Source organism: Anolis carolinensis, chromosome 4, assembly GCF_035594765.1.
Source record: "Anolis carolinensis isolate JA03-04 chromosome 4, rAnoCar3.1.pri, whole genome shotgun sequence".
NCBI classification, from domain to species: domain Eukaryota; kingdom Metazoa; phylum Chordata; class Lepidosauria; order Squamata; family Dactyloidae; genus Anolis; species Anolis carolinensis.
Genome location: NC_085844.1, coordinates 203,052,767 through 203,068,990, shown reverse-complemented (window position 1 = coordinate 203,068,990; position 16,224 = coordinate 203,052,767). Strand labels below are relative to the sequence as shown.

Sequence of the window (16,224 nt, the reverse complement as noted above, 5' to 3'; positions counted from 1 at the left end):
TAAATACCAGATAACGCCTTTCAGACTAATTGAGGCCTTTCAGCTGCCTGCATTCAATTGCACTGTTGCATTTACTCCCTCTCAACTTCCTTTACCAAATGGCTCCAAATTGCTTTTAAAGTTGCATTTATAGGCTACATAAATGCAACTTTACTCTTCTCTCCCACCATGTACTCTTCTCTCCCACCATCTACTCCTCAAAGTGGCCGAGCAGTAGAAAAGATTGGGGTTAACTTGCTTGTAATCTCCTGTTTGCAAAATAAGCTGAGGGAGGAGGGAGATGGGAGGACAAATAGGGTGTAGCCATTCAAATATATGTGTGTGTGTGTGTGTATGTGTGTTTTTCTGACTAATGTTGTGGGAAGGGGGATGGACCTAAAGCCATGCTCAGAAAAAAGAAAGTGAAGAATTATACAGATTTCATGCTGCGTCTGCAAGAGGCTTTTAAATCTCTTTTATTGACTGATTCTAATTACAGTTTGTTGCTATTGCTGAGTATAGTTTTATCCATCTCTTGTTGGCTTGCTTAACTATTTCATAGTACAGGTACCGGAATGCATATGTAAGACAAACCTTAGTTGGGGGACAGCCAAAGAATACCACATGCTGTAAATCACGGCTTCTTAAACTGTGGGCCTGATCCCAAATGAGGTCCCCCTTTGCTCAATGCTGTGGTTCTAAAAATCATTTCTGAGCATCATCAATTGGCTATTTTAGACATTTACACAAATCTATTGTACTTACTTACTTAGGCGATCCCTCGTAGTTCAAGGACGATTGTCTTCCATTTCTGTTGTCTTGGGGGTGTGTCCATAGGTGGCTGAAGAGACCTATTCTTGATCTGCATGTTCTCCCGCAGTGAGGACATCGGTTTCCAGGTGGAAGGCGGTCCCAGTCAGGGTTGGCTTGACGGGCCTCCCTCTTGGCACGTTTCTCCCTTAAGCCCTCCATTCGTGCCTCTTCAAACTCCGCAGCACTGCTGGTCACAGCTGACCTCCAATTAGAGCGCTCAAGGGCCAGGGCTTCCCAGTTCTCAGTGTCTATGCCACAGTTTTTAAGGTTGGCTTTAAGCTCATCTTTAAATCTCTTTTCCTGCCCACCAATATTACGTTTCCCGTTCTTGAGTTCGGGGTAGAGTAACTGCTTTGGGAACGGTGATCGGGCATTCAGACAACGTGGCCAGACCAGCGGAGTTGATGGCGCAGGAGCATCGCTTCAATGCTGGTGGTCTTTGCTTCCTCAAGCAGGCTGACATTTGTCCGCCTGTCTTCACAAGAGATTTGCAGGATTTTTCTGAGGCAACGCTGATGGAAACGCTCTAGGAGTTGAGTGTGACATCTGTAGACTGTCCACGTTTCACAGGCGTAGAGCAGGGTTGGGAGGGCAATGGCTTTATAAACGAGCACCTTGGTATCTCTACGGATGTCCCGGTCATCAAACACTCTCTGCTTCATACGGAAAAATGCTGCACTCGCAGAGCTCAGGCGGTGTTGTATTTCAGTGTCGATGTTGAGTTTTGTGGAGAGGTGGCTGCCAAGGTAACGGAAATGGTCAATGTTACACTGTTAAGCTGTATTCCTGGCATCGCAGAGGGATTAGCTGGTGCCTGTTGGAAGAGCACTTTGGTTTTCTCGATGTTCAATGAGAGGCCAAGCTTCCCGTATGCTTCTGCGAAGGTGTTTAGAGTGGCTTGTAGGTCTTCTTCTGAGTGCGCACAGACTACATTGTCATTGGCATATTGGAGTTCTGTAATAGATGTTGTGGTGACCTTGGTTTTGGCTCTCAGTCTGCTGAGGTTAAATAGCTTGCCATCTGTCCGAAAGATGATTTCCACACCGATGGGAAGCTTCCCATTAACAACATGAAGTATCATAGCGATGAGGATGGAAAATAAGGTAGGGGCAATAACACATCCCTGCTTGACACCAGATTCCACCTTAAATGGGTCACTTTGGGAGCCGTTGCTGTCCAAGACTGTTGCCATCATGTCATCATGGAGGAGCTGCAGGATGTTCACAAATTTGTCAGGGCACCTGACTTTTTGGAGGATGGTCCAGAGAGCAATGCGATTCACTGTGTCAAATGCCTTTGCAAGGTCAATGAATGCCATGTACAGAGGTTGATTTTGTTCCCTGCATTTTTCTTGGAGCTGTCATGCAGTGAAGATCATGTCCACTGTTCCTCTGGAGGACAGAAGCCATTCTGGGTTTCTGAGAGGGTGTCTTCTGAAACAGGGAGAAGGCGGTTTGCAAGGATTCTTGCGAGAATTTTCCCAGCGGAGGTTAGAAGGGAGATACCGCGATAGTTCCTGCAGTCTGTTCTATCTCCTATCTTGAAAAGGGTGATGATGGTGACATCCTTGAGGTCTGCTGGGATTTTCTCGGTCACCCACACTTTTTCAATGAGCTGGTGGAGTTGTTGTATCAACTCAGGTCCACCCTCTTTGAAGATTTCAGCAGGGATCCCATCATGTCCGCTAGTTTTGTTGTTTTTTTGTTGGCTGATGGCATTGCTGATTTCTTCCAAACTAGGCAGTGCTGGTTTGTTGTTGTGGGATTTGTGAGAGGGCCTCTTCGGCCACATTGGAGCTGCGATTCAGCAGGTTCTGGTAGTGCTCTTTCCAACATAGTGCAATTGATGTTTTCTCCTTCAGAAGTTTGGTTCCATCTGATGAGCTTAGAGGCTCTATGCCATGGTCTTTGTGGCTTTGAAAAATCCCTTAGCATCATGGGTGTCTGCAAAGTGTTGGATTTCTTCAGCCTTCTTTGTCCACCAGATGTTCCTGAGTTCTCTGGTTCTTCTTTGGACCTCAGATTTTGCACTGGCATAGATCTTTTTCTTAGCAGCACAGTTGGTGTCTCTCTGCCATGTTTAGAAGGCTTTCCTTTTGTTATCAATTAGCTGTTGGATCTCTTTGTCGTTATCTTCAAACCAGTCTTGATGTTTCTTAGTTTGGTATCCAATGGTTTCTTCGCAGGCTGTGATGATGGAGGTCTTCAGTTTGTTCCAATGTTCCTCTACATTTTCGGGGTGTTCTGTGGGTAGATGATCCTTGAGTGCTGTTTGGAGAAGGGCTCATTTGGAGGGCTCCTGAAGGGCTTGGGTGTTCATTTTGCGCCTTGTTTTTCTTCCTTGGAGTCTGCATTTGGGGACGATCTTGATAGCCATCATGGATCGGATTAACCTGTGGTCTGTCCAGCAGTCATCAGCACCTGTGAGAAGCACATAGCGGCGGTCTCTGGCACATGTAATTACATAGTCCAAGAGGTGTCAATGCTTTGACCGGGGGTGCTTCCAAGATGTCTTGAGCTTGTTTTTCTGGCAGAAGAGCGTTTTGGTGATGACAAGGTTGTGCTCTCCACATTTGGTGAGAAGCAAGATGCCATTTGAGTTGCTGCTTCCGACCCCGTCTTTTCCTATGATCCCTGGACACAGGTCAGAGTCCCATCTGACTCTTGCATTAAAGTGCCCCAGGAGGATGGTTTCGTCCTCCTTAGGTATTTCCGAAAGGATGGTGTCCAGCTGACAATAAAAATTTTCCTTGATGTCTTCGTCAGCAACTAGTGTTGGTGCATAGGCACATATGATGGTTGCCTGTTGGTTTTTGGCAAGGTTAATTCGGAGGGTTGAGAGTCGTTCGTTGATGCCAGTGGGTGCTTCAGTCAGGTGCTTCATCAGGTCATTTCTGATAGCAAAGTCCACTCTTTGTATTCTTCGCTCTTCTTCAGGCAGTCCCTTCCAGAAAAAGGTGTAGCCTCCTTTTTCTTCCTTCAGCTGTCCCTCTCCTGCTCTCCGGGTCTCCTGAAGGGCTGCTATGTTGATGTCCAGCTCCCTTGCAATGATAGCAGTCCTGCGTTTGGGGCGTTCGCTGTCAGTGTTATCCAACAGTGTCCATACGTTCCATGTTCCAAAGTTCATTTTAATTTTTTGGCCGCAGAGTGGTGACCCCTCTGGACGCGGCAGTCCGGTCAGGGATAAGAGAGGCAGACTATGTTTAGGGCACCTTTTCTAGCCCCTTCCCCGTGCGGGGTGAGCAGAGTGGATCCTAAAAAGGGCTGCTCAGTCATGGATACAGCTGCCGGACTATTCAACTGCCACGGACCTTGAGGTAGAGCGACAGAGTCCATATCCACCACCCATGTGCCAGTCTGTGACTAGGGGCTTCCAGATTTCACAGTCCTGCCCCCATCGCCACTCGCTGATCTCCATGGGACTTTTGTTGGTTTGTTTTAATTTTTCTTGGAAGACGCCTGTGCGTGATTTTTTTTAATGTGTGGATGTCAGTGCATGGCTGGTCAACACACAGTCTTCACAGAATGAGGTCCCAGCAGTGGTGTGGTTAACACAATGAGAGTGGCTTCTCAGTCTGTTTCAGCCTTCTTCCACCTTCACAGTCATTGTAACATGTACCATGTTATCCTCCACCTGCTCTGCCGTTAAGGTCTTAGGGTCTTCGGATTGTGCTTGGTCTGGATCCCCCCCTGTGGCCCCTCCTGGGAGTGCATGACTCCAGTGGTTGTGCCCTCAGGTTCATTAGAACACGCAAGCCCCCTCCCTCACCACGACAAGGTGACAATCCATCGAGGGGAACAAATCTATTGTGCAGTGTTTACAGTGTAGAAGATGCTTCAGCTGTACTTCACAACTTAAGTTAAGTTGATTGACAGCAGGCATTGTCCCCTGTTAATTGAGTTTCTGGGAAAGCTTTATTTGCCAGTGTGAGTTTCTGCCAGAGCCTGATCCCAGAAGGGCAGTTGGTTCTCGCAGAAGCAGAGGAAGCAGGAGGACATTTTTGCTCCCTGGCTTCAGGTAGGATTTGGCTAAGATTTGGCTAAGATTTTAAACTGAGTTTGGGCTTGGCTCCTGTGGTCAAAGTCTAACTGTTGTGTGACTGTTGTGTTGAAAGAGAGCCAGGTACTTAAGTTGATTGACAGCAGGCATTGTCCCCTGTTAATTGAGTTTCTGGGAAAGCTTTATTTGCCAGTGTTATTTGCCAAGAAAAGGCACCTTTACTAACTATCCTTTGCAGTACATACAGGAAACAAAGCAACATAAACAAATACACAAAGACGTGGTTTGTTGCAGTCTGCACATAAAGTGCGTGCATATTACTTAACTGTACAAAGATCCCACTTGGCCACCACGCTCACCAAGAGATGCAACAAAAGCAAAACATTCCCATCACATGCACCAGCTGTGGCATGTTCCGCTTTTTCACACAAAAACTAGACAACTACATCTGCTCCAAATGCAAACAGATGACTCTGATGGAGCAGAGGATCCAACAGCTCGAGCACCGTATTAAGACCCTTAAGGACATTCAGGCACTCGAGCTCTTCTTGGACACTGCACAACACGCTGCTGTAGATCAGCAGCCTGCATCACACCAACACCACCAAGACCATGATCAGGAACCTTATGGGGAGATCAACTCAAAGGTAGACAACCCTCAGGCTTGGAAGGAGGTCACCCATAGAAGGAGACGCAGGACCAGGCAGCCTCCGCAGAACTCCTCTGCTCAGCTGCATTTACACAACAGATTTGAAATTCTTACATCATTAACATACAATCAGGAAACACATCTTGTGGAGGACCACAGTTTCTTAGATACCACTCAGTGGACCATCCTGGATCAATGCGCAGGGGATAGCCCTGACAGGGACAGTGCATCACCACAGTCACACTTATGTAATCATGCAAATGCTCCATCCCCAATCATAGACCAGGAGCAACAGGAACATCCTTGGGAGAGTAATGGGCTCTCGGATGTATCTCAATGGATTGTCATTGATGAATGCACTGGGGATGTTGAGGAGGAGGACAACACTTTACACCTACATGATTCACTTCAACAGGAACACTCTTCAGGGGACATACACACTGTCTTGCACAAAAGGGACCCTGTCAATCCTCAAAGGAAACAGGTCTTGGTAGTAGGTGACTCCCTCCTTAGAGGAACGGAAGCCATCATTTCCAGACCGGATGGGATGGCTCGAGAAACATGCTGCCTCCCGGGGGCAAAAATACACCATATCACTCAGAGGCTCAGCAGGCTCCTAAAGCCCCATCACCCTCCCCACCTTATGTTGATTCATGTAGGTACCAATGACACCGCTAGGCATACTTTTCAAAAGATCACAAATGATTTTCGAGCTCTGGGAACAAAGCTAAAACTGTATAATGTACATGTGATCTTTTCATCCCTCCTCCCCGTTGTAGGACATGGCTCTACAAGGGCCGGAAAAATAGTACAGGTCAATAACTGGCTCAGAAAATGGTGTCAAGAGGAGCATTTTGGCTTCCTTGACCATGGTCTACTCTTCCAAGAGGATGGACTACTGGCAAGCGATGGGGTGCATCTCACACAAGTAGGAAAACATCTTTTTGCACACAGACTCACAAACCTCATCAGGCGCACTTTAAACTAAATCCACTGGGGGAGGGGAACAACAGCCTGGCGAACACTATATTACCCACGACCACAGGGAACCGCCGTAAGGCTAAACGGAGGGCTGCACAAACACAGCAAGGACCAAGTACAGAGAGCACAATAATCCCAAATAAACAGTTCGAGGGGAGGTCACAGGGGCTTACATGTCTTTACACTAATGCTCAGAGCATGGGAAATAAGCAAGACGAACTCCAACTCCTAGCACAGCACCACACATACGATGTCATAGGCATCACTGAAACCTGGTGGGATGACTCCCATCACTGGAATTTAACCATTGAGGGCTATAACCTCTTTCACAGAAATAGAACAAAGGGGAGAGGAGGGGGAGTAGCTTTATATGTCAAAAACAGTTACGTTGCAGAAGAAATGCAAGACTGTAATCCGGGAAACCAGCTTGAAAGCATCTGGATAAGAATCAAGGGAACCGGGACTCAAAAAGATCTTGTCGTGGGTGTCTACTACAGACCTCCGAGTCAGGATGAAGGACTTGATGAAGCCTTCTGTCAACAGCTGACCAAACAGGCACAAAGAAGAGATATAGTAGTCATGGGCGATTTCAATTATCCCGATATCTGCTGGAAAACAAACTCAGCCAAGAGTACAAAGTCCAACAAATTCCTCACTTGCCTTGCAGATAATTTTATGGTCCAGAAGGTAGAAGAGGCAACAAGGGGATCAGCAACTCTTGATCTAATCTTAACAAATGTGGAAGACCTGATCAATACAGTTGAAGTGGTTGGATCCTTAGGGGCAAGTGACCATGTGCTCCTGCAGTTTGCAATACAAAGGAATGCTGAAACTAAGACAAGTCAAACACGCATTCTGGACTTTAAGAGAGCTGACTTCCAAAAAATGAAGGAATTACTGAGCGGCATTCCATGGACGCCGATATTAAAAAACAAGGGAGTTAAGGATGGATGGGAGTTTTTCAAAAGTGAAATACTCAAGGCGCAAATGCAAACAGTGCCAACAAAGAAGAAAAATAAGACAAGTGCAAAGAAGCCAGAATGGATGTCCAAAGAACTTCTAACTGAGCTAAAGCTCAAAAGTGACATGCACAAGAAGTGGAAAAGGGGAGAAATCACCAAAGAAGAATTCAAACGTATAGCCAACTCCTGTAGGGAAAAGGTTCGCAAGGCTAAAGCGCAAAATGAGCTCAGGCTTGCCAGGGACATAAAAAACAACAAAAAAGGTTTTTTTGCTTATGTTGGTAGAAAAAGGAAGAAAAAGGAGGCGATAGGGCCACTGCAAGGAGTAGATGGGGTGATGGTGACAGGGGATAGGGAAAAGGCAGAACTGCTTAATGCCTTCTTTGCCTCGGTCTTCTCACAAAAAGAAAGCCATCTTCAACCTCAGCAACATGGAATGGACGAAGGATTGGGGGAAATCCAACCCCAAATAGGGAAACAAGTTGTCCAGGAACACCTGGCCACTCTAAACGAATTCAAGTCCCCAGGGCCAGATCAGCTACATCCAAGAGTATTGAAGGAACTAGCGGAAGTTATTTCAGAACCACTGGCAATCATCTTCGAGAGTTCTTGGAGAACAGGAGAAGTCCCAGCAGATTGGAGGAGGGCGAATGTGGTCCCTATCTTCAAGAAGGGAAAAAAGAACGACCCAAACAATTACCGTCCGGTCAGCCTCACATCAATACCAGGCAAGATTCTGGAAAAGATCATTAAGGAAGTGGTCTGCAAACACTTAGAAACAAATGCGGTCATTGCTAATAGTCAACACGGATTTACCAAAAACAAGTCATGCCAGACTAATCTGATCTCTTTTTTCGATAGAGTTACGAGTTGGGTCGATACAGGGAATGCCGTGGATGTAGCATATCTAGATTTCAGTAAGGCCTTCGACAAAGTCCCCCACGACCTTCTGGCAAACAAACTAGTAAAATGTGGGCTAGACAAAACTACGGTTAGGTGGATCTGTAATTGGCTAAGCGAACGAACCCAAAGGGTGCTCACCAATGCGTCGTCTTCATCATGGAAAGAAGTGACAAGTGGAGTGCCGCAGGGCTCCGTCCTGGGCCCGGTTCTGTTCAACATCTTTATTAACGACTTAGACGAAGGGTTAGAAGGCACGATCATCAAGTTTGCAGATGACACCAAACTCGGAGGGATAGCTAACACTCCAGAAGACAGGAGCAGAATTCAAAACGATCTTGACAGACTAGAGAGATGGGCCGAAACTAACAAAATGAAGTTCAACAGGGACAAATGCAAGATACTTCACTTCGGCAGAAAAAATGGAAATCAAAGATACAGAATGGGGGACGCCTGGCTTGACAGCAGTGTGTGCGAAAAAGACCTTGGAGTCCTCGTGGACAACAAGTTAAACATGAGCCTACAATGTGATGCGGCAGCTAAAAAAGCCAATGGGATTTTGGCCTGCATCAATAGGGGAATAACGTCTAGATCCAGGGAAGTCATGCTCCCCCTCTATTCTGCCTTGGTCAGACCACACCTGGAATACTGTGTCCAGTTTTGGGCACCGCAGATGAAGGGAGATGCTGACAAGCTGGAAAGCGTCCAGAGGAGGGCAACTAAAATGATTAAGGGTCTGGAGAACAAGCCCTATGAGGAGAGGCTTAAAGAGCTGGGCATGTTTAGCCTGCAGAAGAGAAGGCTGAGAGGAGACATGATAGCCATGTACAAATATGTGAGGGGAAGTCATAGGGAGGAGGGAGCAAGCTTATTTTCTGCTGCCCTGCAGACTAGGACACGGAACAATGGCTTCAAACTACAGGAAAGGAGATTCCACCTGAACATCAGGAAGAACTTCCTCACTGTGAGGGCTGTTCGGCAGTGGAACTCTCTCCCCCGGGCCGTGGTGGAGGCTCCTTCTTTGGAGGCTTTTAAGCAGAGGCTGGATGGCCATCTGTCGGGGGTGCTTTGAATGCGATTTCCTGCTTCTTAGCGGGGGGTTGGACTAGATGGCCCTTGAGGTCTCTTCCAACTCTACTATTCTATGATTCTATGATTCTATAAAAAGGAAAAAGTCAGCCTCAGTAACCATTGCAAATGCTGAATTTTCATTACATATTTTATTATTATGCTTATTTTATATACCTGTATATCTGGAGTCATATGAAAAAGTGGGCCAAAAGGATCTGCAAGTGGAATTGTTTAACAAGTCCTGCTATAGGTTATATTTTAGTGGAAGGGAATGGCAAACCACCCCAAAGTATTTCTTCCCTAAGAAAACCTTATAAAATGCATGGACTCTCCCTAAAATCAGTAAAGGACTTGAAAATTAATATACACATGCAAAAAGAAGTGCAGATTTGAACAATACATGCATGTTTTCTTATTTTTAAACTAAAAATATTTATATCCCTCCCTTTATTGTGGAATCTTAAGACAGCACTTTAAGTCCATAAATATAGGCAATCAAAAATAATTTCAGATTTAAAACGTTTAAATTTAAAATGTTAAAATACAACACACAAACAAGGAAAAACATATTACAATTCAAGGGCTCCAATAAAAAGCTATATTTTAGAGGCACAACATTAATTTGTAATTTTTTAAAAGGGAGCCCAGTGCTCCCAGGTGTGAAGCTTCCAAAGTTGCTTGGGTTCCAGTGTATAACCAAACATGCCTTGCACATTATTATGCTTGGTCTGGATATAATTAAACATAAAGGAAACATTGCTGAGTTGGAAGTACTGTAGATCTTTGTAGTCCTCACCCTTACTAGGCTCAAAACCAGCTTTAATTCCAATCTGTCCAGTGGAGCTATGCATTGAACCCTCATTTATTGATAACAGTTAACTATTCATGCCCTTGTTCCTGCTTTTGTCTTTCAAGCAACAACATGTAAGGGATGAGAGCACTCTGGTACCATTAATACTGACATGGAAGAAGGAATTTTGACAGACGAAAGTGATCACACAGGGCGGATAGAAACAGTAGCTGCTGAAATTCCCTCTTCAATAAGACTGTTAAAGGGAAGGGAGTTCTGTTCCCCTTGGCATCTGGTCACCCTTTCTCCAACTATCTCTTTTAAAAGTATCTTAAACAGAAAAGCATAGAAAGAAAACAGGTGGTGCTATGATTCACTTTGAGGCTGGGTTGTGCTCCACTTGTGTTGAAAACGATGGGCAAGCTACTTCAAAGTACTATACGTATATACTCAAGTATAAGTCTAGAAATTTTAACCAAATTTTTTTCCAAAAAGCCTGAGTTGGTTTATCCATGGATTCAGCATTGTATATGCAGCCATAACTCAGTTAACAAAGACTCTGATGAAACCGCAGGGTTGCTCCGGAGTTTCAGACAAATGCTGGAGCATCCACTGACTTTTCTTAATGCTGGGCTAAACCAGTTTAACCATTACAGATATACATGTTATTAGATACCTTTTCCACCACCTTAAAATTAAGATGAACATTCTAGCTTTCTTCCTTTTTCAGTTGTGCATGAATACACAGAATACCTTGCTATCAACTCCTGGACTGTAAAGGGGCAAAAACAAAGCTACTCTGAAGGTGAGGTTCTCATATTCTGGTCACTGGTGTTTATTATAGTCTCCTTTTGTACATTTGAAAAGCAGTTAGTAGCTTTGAGTGTCTTCTTTAGAGCACTAGCACTGGAGCCACTTGATTTTGCCCTTTGGAAATGATCTCCTTTCCAGAGAGGAAGATGGAGGCTTTTATTTTGTAAAAGTTGACTTGAGAAATTAATGAGAGGAAATATGTGAGTGAGGTTGAGCTGAAAGGTGAGTTAGTAACCTTGCATTCCAGTCCCTTTTGGTTTCTACTCTCTAATTCAGGTTCACCTCACAGTTACTGTTTCCAGCTCAGCTGCTGCAGTCTTCCTTTTCATAATAGGAACTGGAGTTTTCCTTTCATTAACACTGAAACAGATACAATGGCTACAAATGAAAAGGCCTCCAAGTAGAGAAGGATTAATGGCTTAGATGAACTGTCTGCCTGTTATTACTGTCCTTTCCTTCCTGCACTATTTTGTCACTGACCCCAAGAAATGTAGTTACCACTGAAAAGCACCTGTCTTTTTCTAGACAAAATGTTAACAAGCTTAAAGTGAAATCGCACAGAGGTAATTTCTTATCAGCTCTTGCTTTAGACAGAGCTTGATAAAGCCGAATTTCTCCTTTTTTAAAAGAGAAACAAGAACAAAGCTATATAAATTGAAAACTTTCACTTTCACCCATTAGGATTTCTACAGGGAAATCCAAATGCCAATTTTATTTTATGTTATTGAACGGGAAAGAGGTTGAGACCTCCCCAAGGTTTTCTAAACACAAACAGTTCCTCCCAAACATTAGGGAAACTCATATGGCTAGCCGTACTTTGCCAAACCTTGTCTTGGGGGGAAAAACAATGGCATTTTGGTTATGTTTTTTTTTTTCCAAAATACATGTGTGCAGTGCACATCTGAACATTCTTCCATATTTGCAGAGTAAGCCATCAGAAACAACAGAAATCAGTGGAAAGCTATTTTGAACCTAAAACAAAATGCAGAGTTACCAGATGAGTTAAGTTATAAGTTTGGTAGATGGTGGAGGTGCCATGGATGTAGTGTATCTTGATTTTAGTAAGGCCATTAACAAGGTTCCCAATGATAATATTGCTAACAAGCTAGGAAAATGTGGGCTAGACAATGCTACTGTTAGGTGGATTTGCAGTTGGCTAAACCCAAAGAGTAGTTACAGTGGCTTCTAGTGCTATAAGACTAGGGGGATGACACAGGTTTCTTTCCTGGGTGCAGTGCTATTCAACATCTTTATCAATGACTTTGCTGATGGAATGGAGAGCATGGTTGGTTATCAAATTCGTAGAAAATGCAATGCTTTGTCATTCAAGGTTTCAGACAGCCATGTCCCTCCTAAAATCCATGTGTTTGTGGGAGAGAGGGGCAGGCACACCAAACCTGTTAGTATTTCCTTCTTGCCCATGCGTGCTGCATTTTTGACTGCAAAAGGATCCATACTGAGAAAGCCTGTGTATATGTGGTACGCATGAAAGAAAGAAGGGAGGATTTTAGGATTTTCAGCCATTGAATTTATTCCCCCACAAAGCATAACACAAAGAAGCCTGGGAGTGTGAGGTGATCTATAACTAATATAGAAGAGTGAAAGTAGGAATAATAAGATTTTCTCCAAATGAAATATTGTATGTATCAACGACTGTAGTGATTAATGATGGCCATAATTGTAAGAGAAATGCTTCCAAGTTTTGAAGCCTTTCTGACCATTTGATTTGAAGATGTTAAAACTTTGCATTACAAACCATAAGCCTCGGGTATCTGGGTTCATACTGAAACTGTCACTTGGATAACAAGATTTTTAAAGCAGTTTCATTTAAGTGGTTTCACAGGATTAAGTTAAGGAAGATCTGATTCTTACTTTGCACCTATTATTCCATAAATACATTATGTAACTGCATTCCACAGTCTTTGAGGTAAGTGGGGACTTTTAGGTGGAAAGGGGATTATGGCGCATAAAGCATTTCATCTCATTTTTCTCATCCTTGTGGAGGTTGTTGTTGTTTTTCCTTGTATTGCTTGAGGAAGGGGGTGATTGCTTTGCGGGAGAAAAATCACACATACACACAGCTGGCTTTTAATAACTTCAGATCCCGGAAGGGTGGATAAAAGGCTCTCTGATGTAAGCCCGTATCACACAACAGTGTTTTTCTAAGACAAGCCTCTCATTTCCTATGGAAATCTCAGTCTTATGAGTCTTAATTCTGCTCAACTGTTGACTGAGCTCAAAGGAAAGGAAAGGAAAAGTAGGCAGGTAGGAGAAGGCATTTGAGAAAGGTTTTGTTCCATCTCTTTTGACACTTATCTCACTTATTTTGTTCTGTTTAGCACCAGTGTTACTGACCTGTGTTCACAAAAGATCAATCCAGAAACAACTGTTTAAAGTTAATGATTGAAAAGTGTATAAGTGGTTCCCTTTCCATCCCACCCAACCTGTGTTAAGTTAACTGACTGACTTTTGGGATCCAGATTCAGCACTCAATGATAGCGCCATCCCTGCCATTTTGTAAACTGATGTGGGTGCTGTAGGTGTAAGGTGCTGATATGTAACAAAAGGAAACAAACTGTATATGCCATTCTCTGTGCCTGCTACAATATCACAACTTCCAAGCACAGTGACAGGTATTGCTGTTACCTGTGTTGAAATAAAAATCAACAGGGACCTACTGCTAATCCAGTCAGTTTTTGGAGGTGCCACTTTCCCTTTCCCTGATGTAGCAAAATATCTTGGACTAGACCCATTTGCTGGCAAACACTGGGAAATGCTTGTTAGCATGCAGAAAATGAAATCCTGTTGATGTTGGTCATATAGACAGCTGGTGAGCTGTATTCTAGGAACCGCGATAAGAACAGATGATTCTATGAATAGGTTCTGAGTATCTGGGAAATGGAATGTTTGTAAAAAAAATAAAGAGGGTAAGGATTATGAGTGTATCCAGTTGTTAATTTAAGATAGTCCAGATTCATTAATCAAGGGGACATGCGTACTTATTGATGTATCAGATTCCCATTAGATTCATATCAGATGCATTCAGAACCTTCCTCATTGTAAACACCTGCCTTTGCTAGCAATTTAAATTGCTTTATTTAGATGCCCATAAGTAATTCTGTGAATTATAAAATGCATACTCAAACATATTAGCCCCTTACTACTAATAACAATAAAAAGACCAAAACAAAATAAACAAAAAATCCACCATTGGGCAATAGCTTAATTAGGCCCAACAAAAATATGTCTGTTTCCAATAAAGTAAATTACAGTAATGCAAGACATGCCAAAACTGTTGTCTAAAGTCTTCCTTAACATCACCTCATAGTGGGTAGTACCCAAGGCAGGTGAATTATTTTGATTGTTGGTACAGAAAATTTAAGGACCAAGATTCCTTCACCTGAGTAGAAGACATTTGCAAGCAAGTAACAACTATCTGGACGCTCATGACATTTCAAATGCCTAAAGGTTGGTCCAGGTCTGTGCATTGTATTAAGACATTATTTGATGGTGGCCAAATGCCACTCAGAGTTGATCCCAGGTAAGGCCACTTTAAGACGATTTTGACTGACATCATCCAAAGTCACGGGATACTCTGAATTCTGGTTCAGAATTCAGAGTATCCCCTAACTTTGGGCCCATGTAAACAATTGTGCTGGTTAATGGGCCACAACTGTTTTCACTGCCATCCTGTGTTTCCCAGGCTAGATTTACCATCTGTGTCATTCTACCAGTGGGACAATTGGGGACGGGAAGAGGGAAAAGAGGGTGTGTTTTCTCCTCTTCTTTCCTCCCCCTCATTGCCCCATCACCCTGGTGTACATCACTTTTATGTAACCCATTGGGGACTGATCCAGTGAATACTGGTAGAAGGAGGGGGGGTAGCTTGGATCAGCCCTAGGATAGCAGGCCAGTGTGGATCCACATGATTAACTCTGATTTCTAAGAAGCATAGTTGTGCAATTAAAGATAAATGCATTGCTTCATATATTTGCAATATAACCATTGGTCTAATACTGGTGCTTCCTGCCATAATAATAATATATAGTTAGGCCCTATTCTAAGTCACCAGAAACATCTCATATGAACATTATGCATATCAAAATACAAAGGCTATGGTGTGGGAAGAACATGCCTAAAACTACTATGAGTGAGAGATACAATAATTACAAGACTTGTGTAAATAACATTTCTCTTTTGTTTGGGTCCAGAAAATGCTTTTGTTTGAAAGAATGAATAAACCTGACTTTCTCACAAGGAATGGTCTTTCAAACAGCTATTCTGAAGGGCTGATGGCCAATGTAAGATCTAAAAGAAAGAGAAAAAGGATGCAAGCGGGCACTGAAAAGAGACTACAGCTAGTGCCTGACAGAGCCAATCAAGGGCTGCCCTGCTGTGACAGCAAAGAGCGAGGGCTGAGCCATTCCAAGTCAGGATGAGCTTCAGATAACACTCAGAAAAGAAAGGATGCCGTGAAATTGGAGAACCTGCAAGTGTCAGCCCAGTGTTCAATTCAATGCAGGGTGTAAGTGAGGGAAATCCTGGAAGACTGTTTACAATAAGGTTAAATGGATTTTGAACAAAGTATGTCACTCTTGCCTGCGAGGTGGCAGGAGAACCTTATTGAAGATAGTCCAGAGGGTACTTAAGGAACTCAGGAGTCCATCCCCACTTTTGGACTTTACATTCCATTCAAGCTTTCTGATTTCCCTTGCTTACCAATCTTTAGTCCCCTGCTTCTTTTTCTGAATTTAAGGAGGATTAAAAATATATGGGAGAACAGAGGGGTTTTTTTTCTTTAAAGAATTCCAAGAAATAAGAAGTGTAATAGTTCATCTGTTTTATGAAAATGACTTTTTTTCACACCTGAAAGGGATTTATTGCTCTTTTGTAATTGCTGTGGTAAGCCTTGTTCTGGATTGCCAGTTCCCCTGGTCTGATCAATGAATGAGAGTACAGTAGAGTCTCACTTATCCAACACTCGCTTATCCAACGTTCTGGATTATCCAACGCATTTTTGTAGTCAATGTTTTCAATATATTGTGATATTTTGGTGCTAAATTCATAAATACAGTAATTACTACATAGCATTATTGCGTATTGAACTACTTTTTCTGCCAAATTTGTTGTCTAACATGATGTTTTGGTGCTTCATTTGTAAAATCATAACCTAATTTGATGTTTAATAGGCTTTTCCTTAATGCCTCCTTATTATCCAACATATTTGCTTATCCAACATTCTGCCGGCCCGTTTATGTTGGATAAGT

The 16,224-nt window shown here is 43.2% G+C and overlaps 1 protein-coding gene across 3 annotated transcripts in view; it reads left to right on the top strand.

Annotated features, from left to right (window-relative positions):
- plxna2 (plexin A2) overlaps positions 1–16,224 on the top strand; it is a 555,589-nt gene that overhangs the window by 32,693 nt on the left and 506,672 nt on the right. Inside the window, exon 2 of one of the 3 annotated variants that reach the window (XM_062978633.1) lies at positions 10,875–10,949. The exons of the other annotated variants lie outside the window; for them this stretch is intronic. The gene's annotated coding sequence lies outside the window, so the exon portion shown is untranslated. The remainder of the gene's footprint in view (positions 1–10,874; positions 10,950–16,224) is intronic. 3 annotated transcript variants of the gene reach the window in all.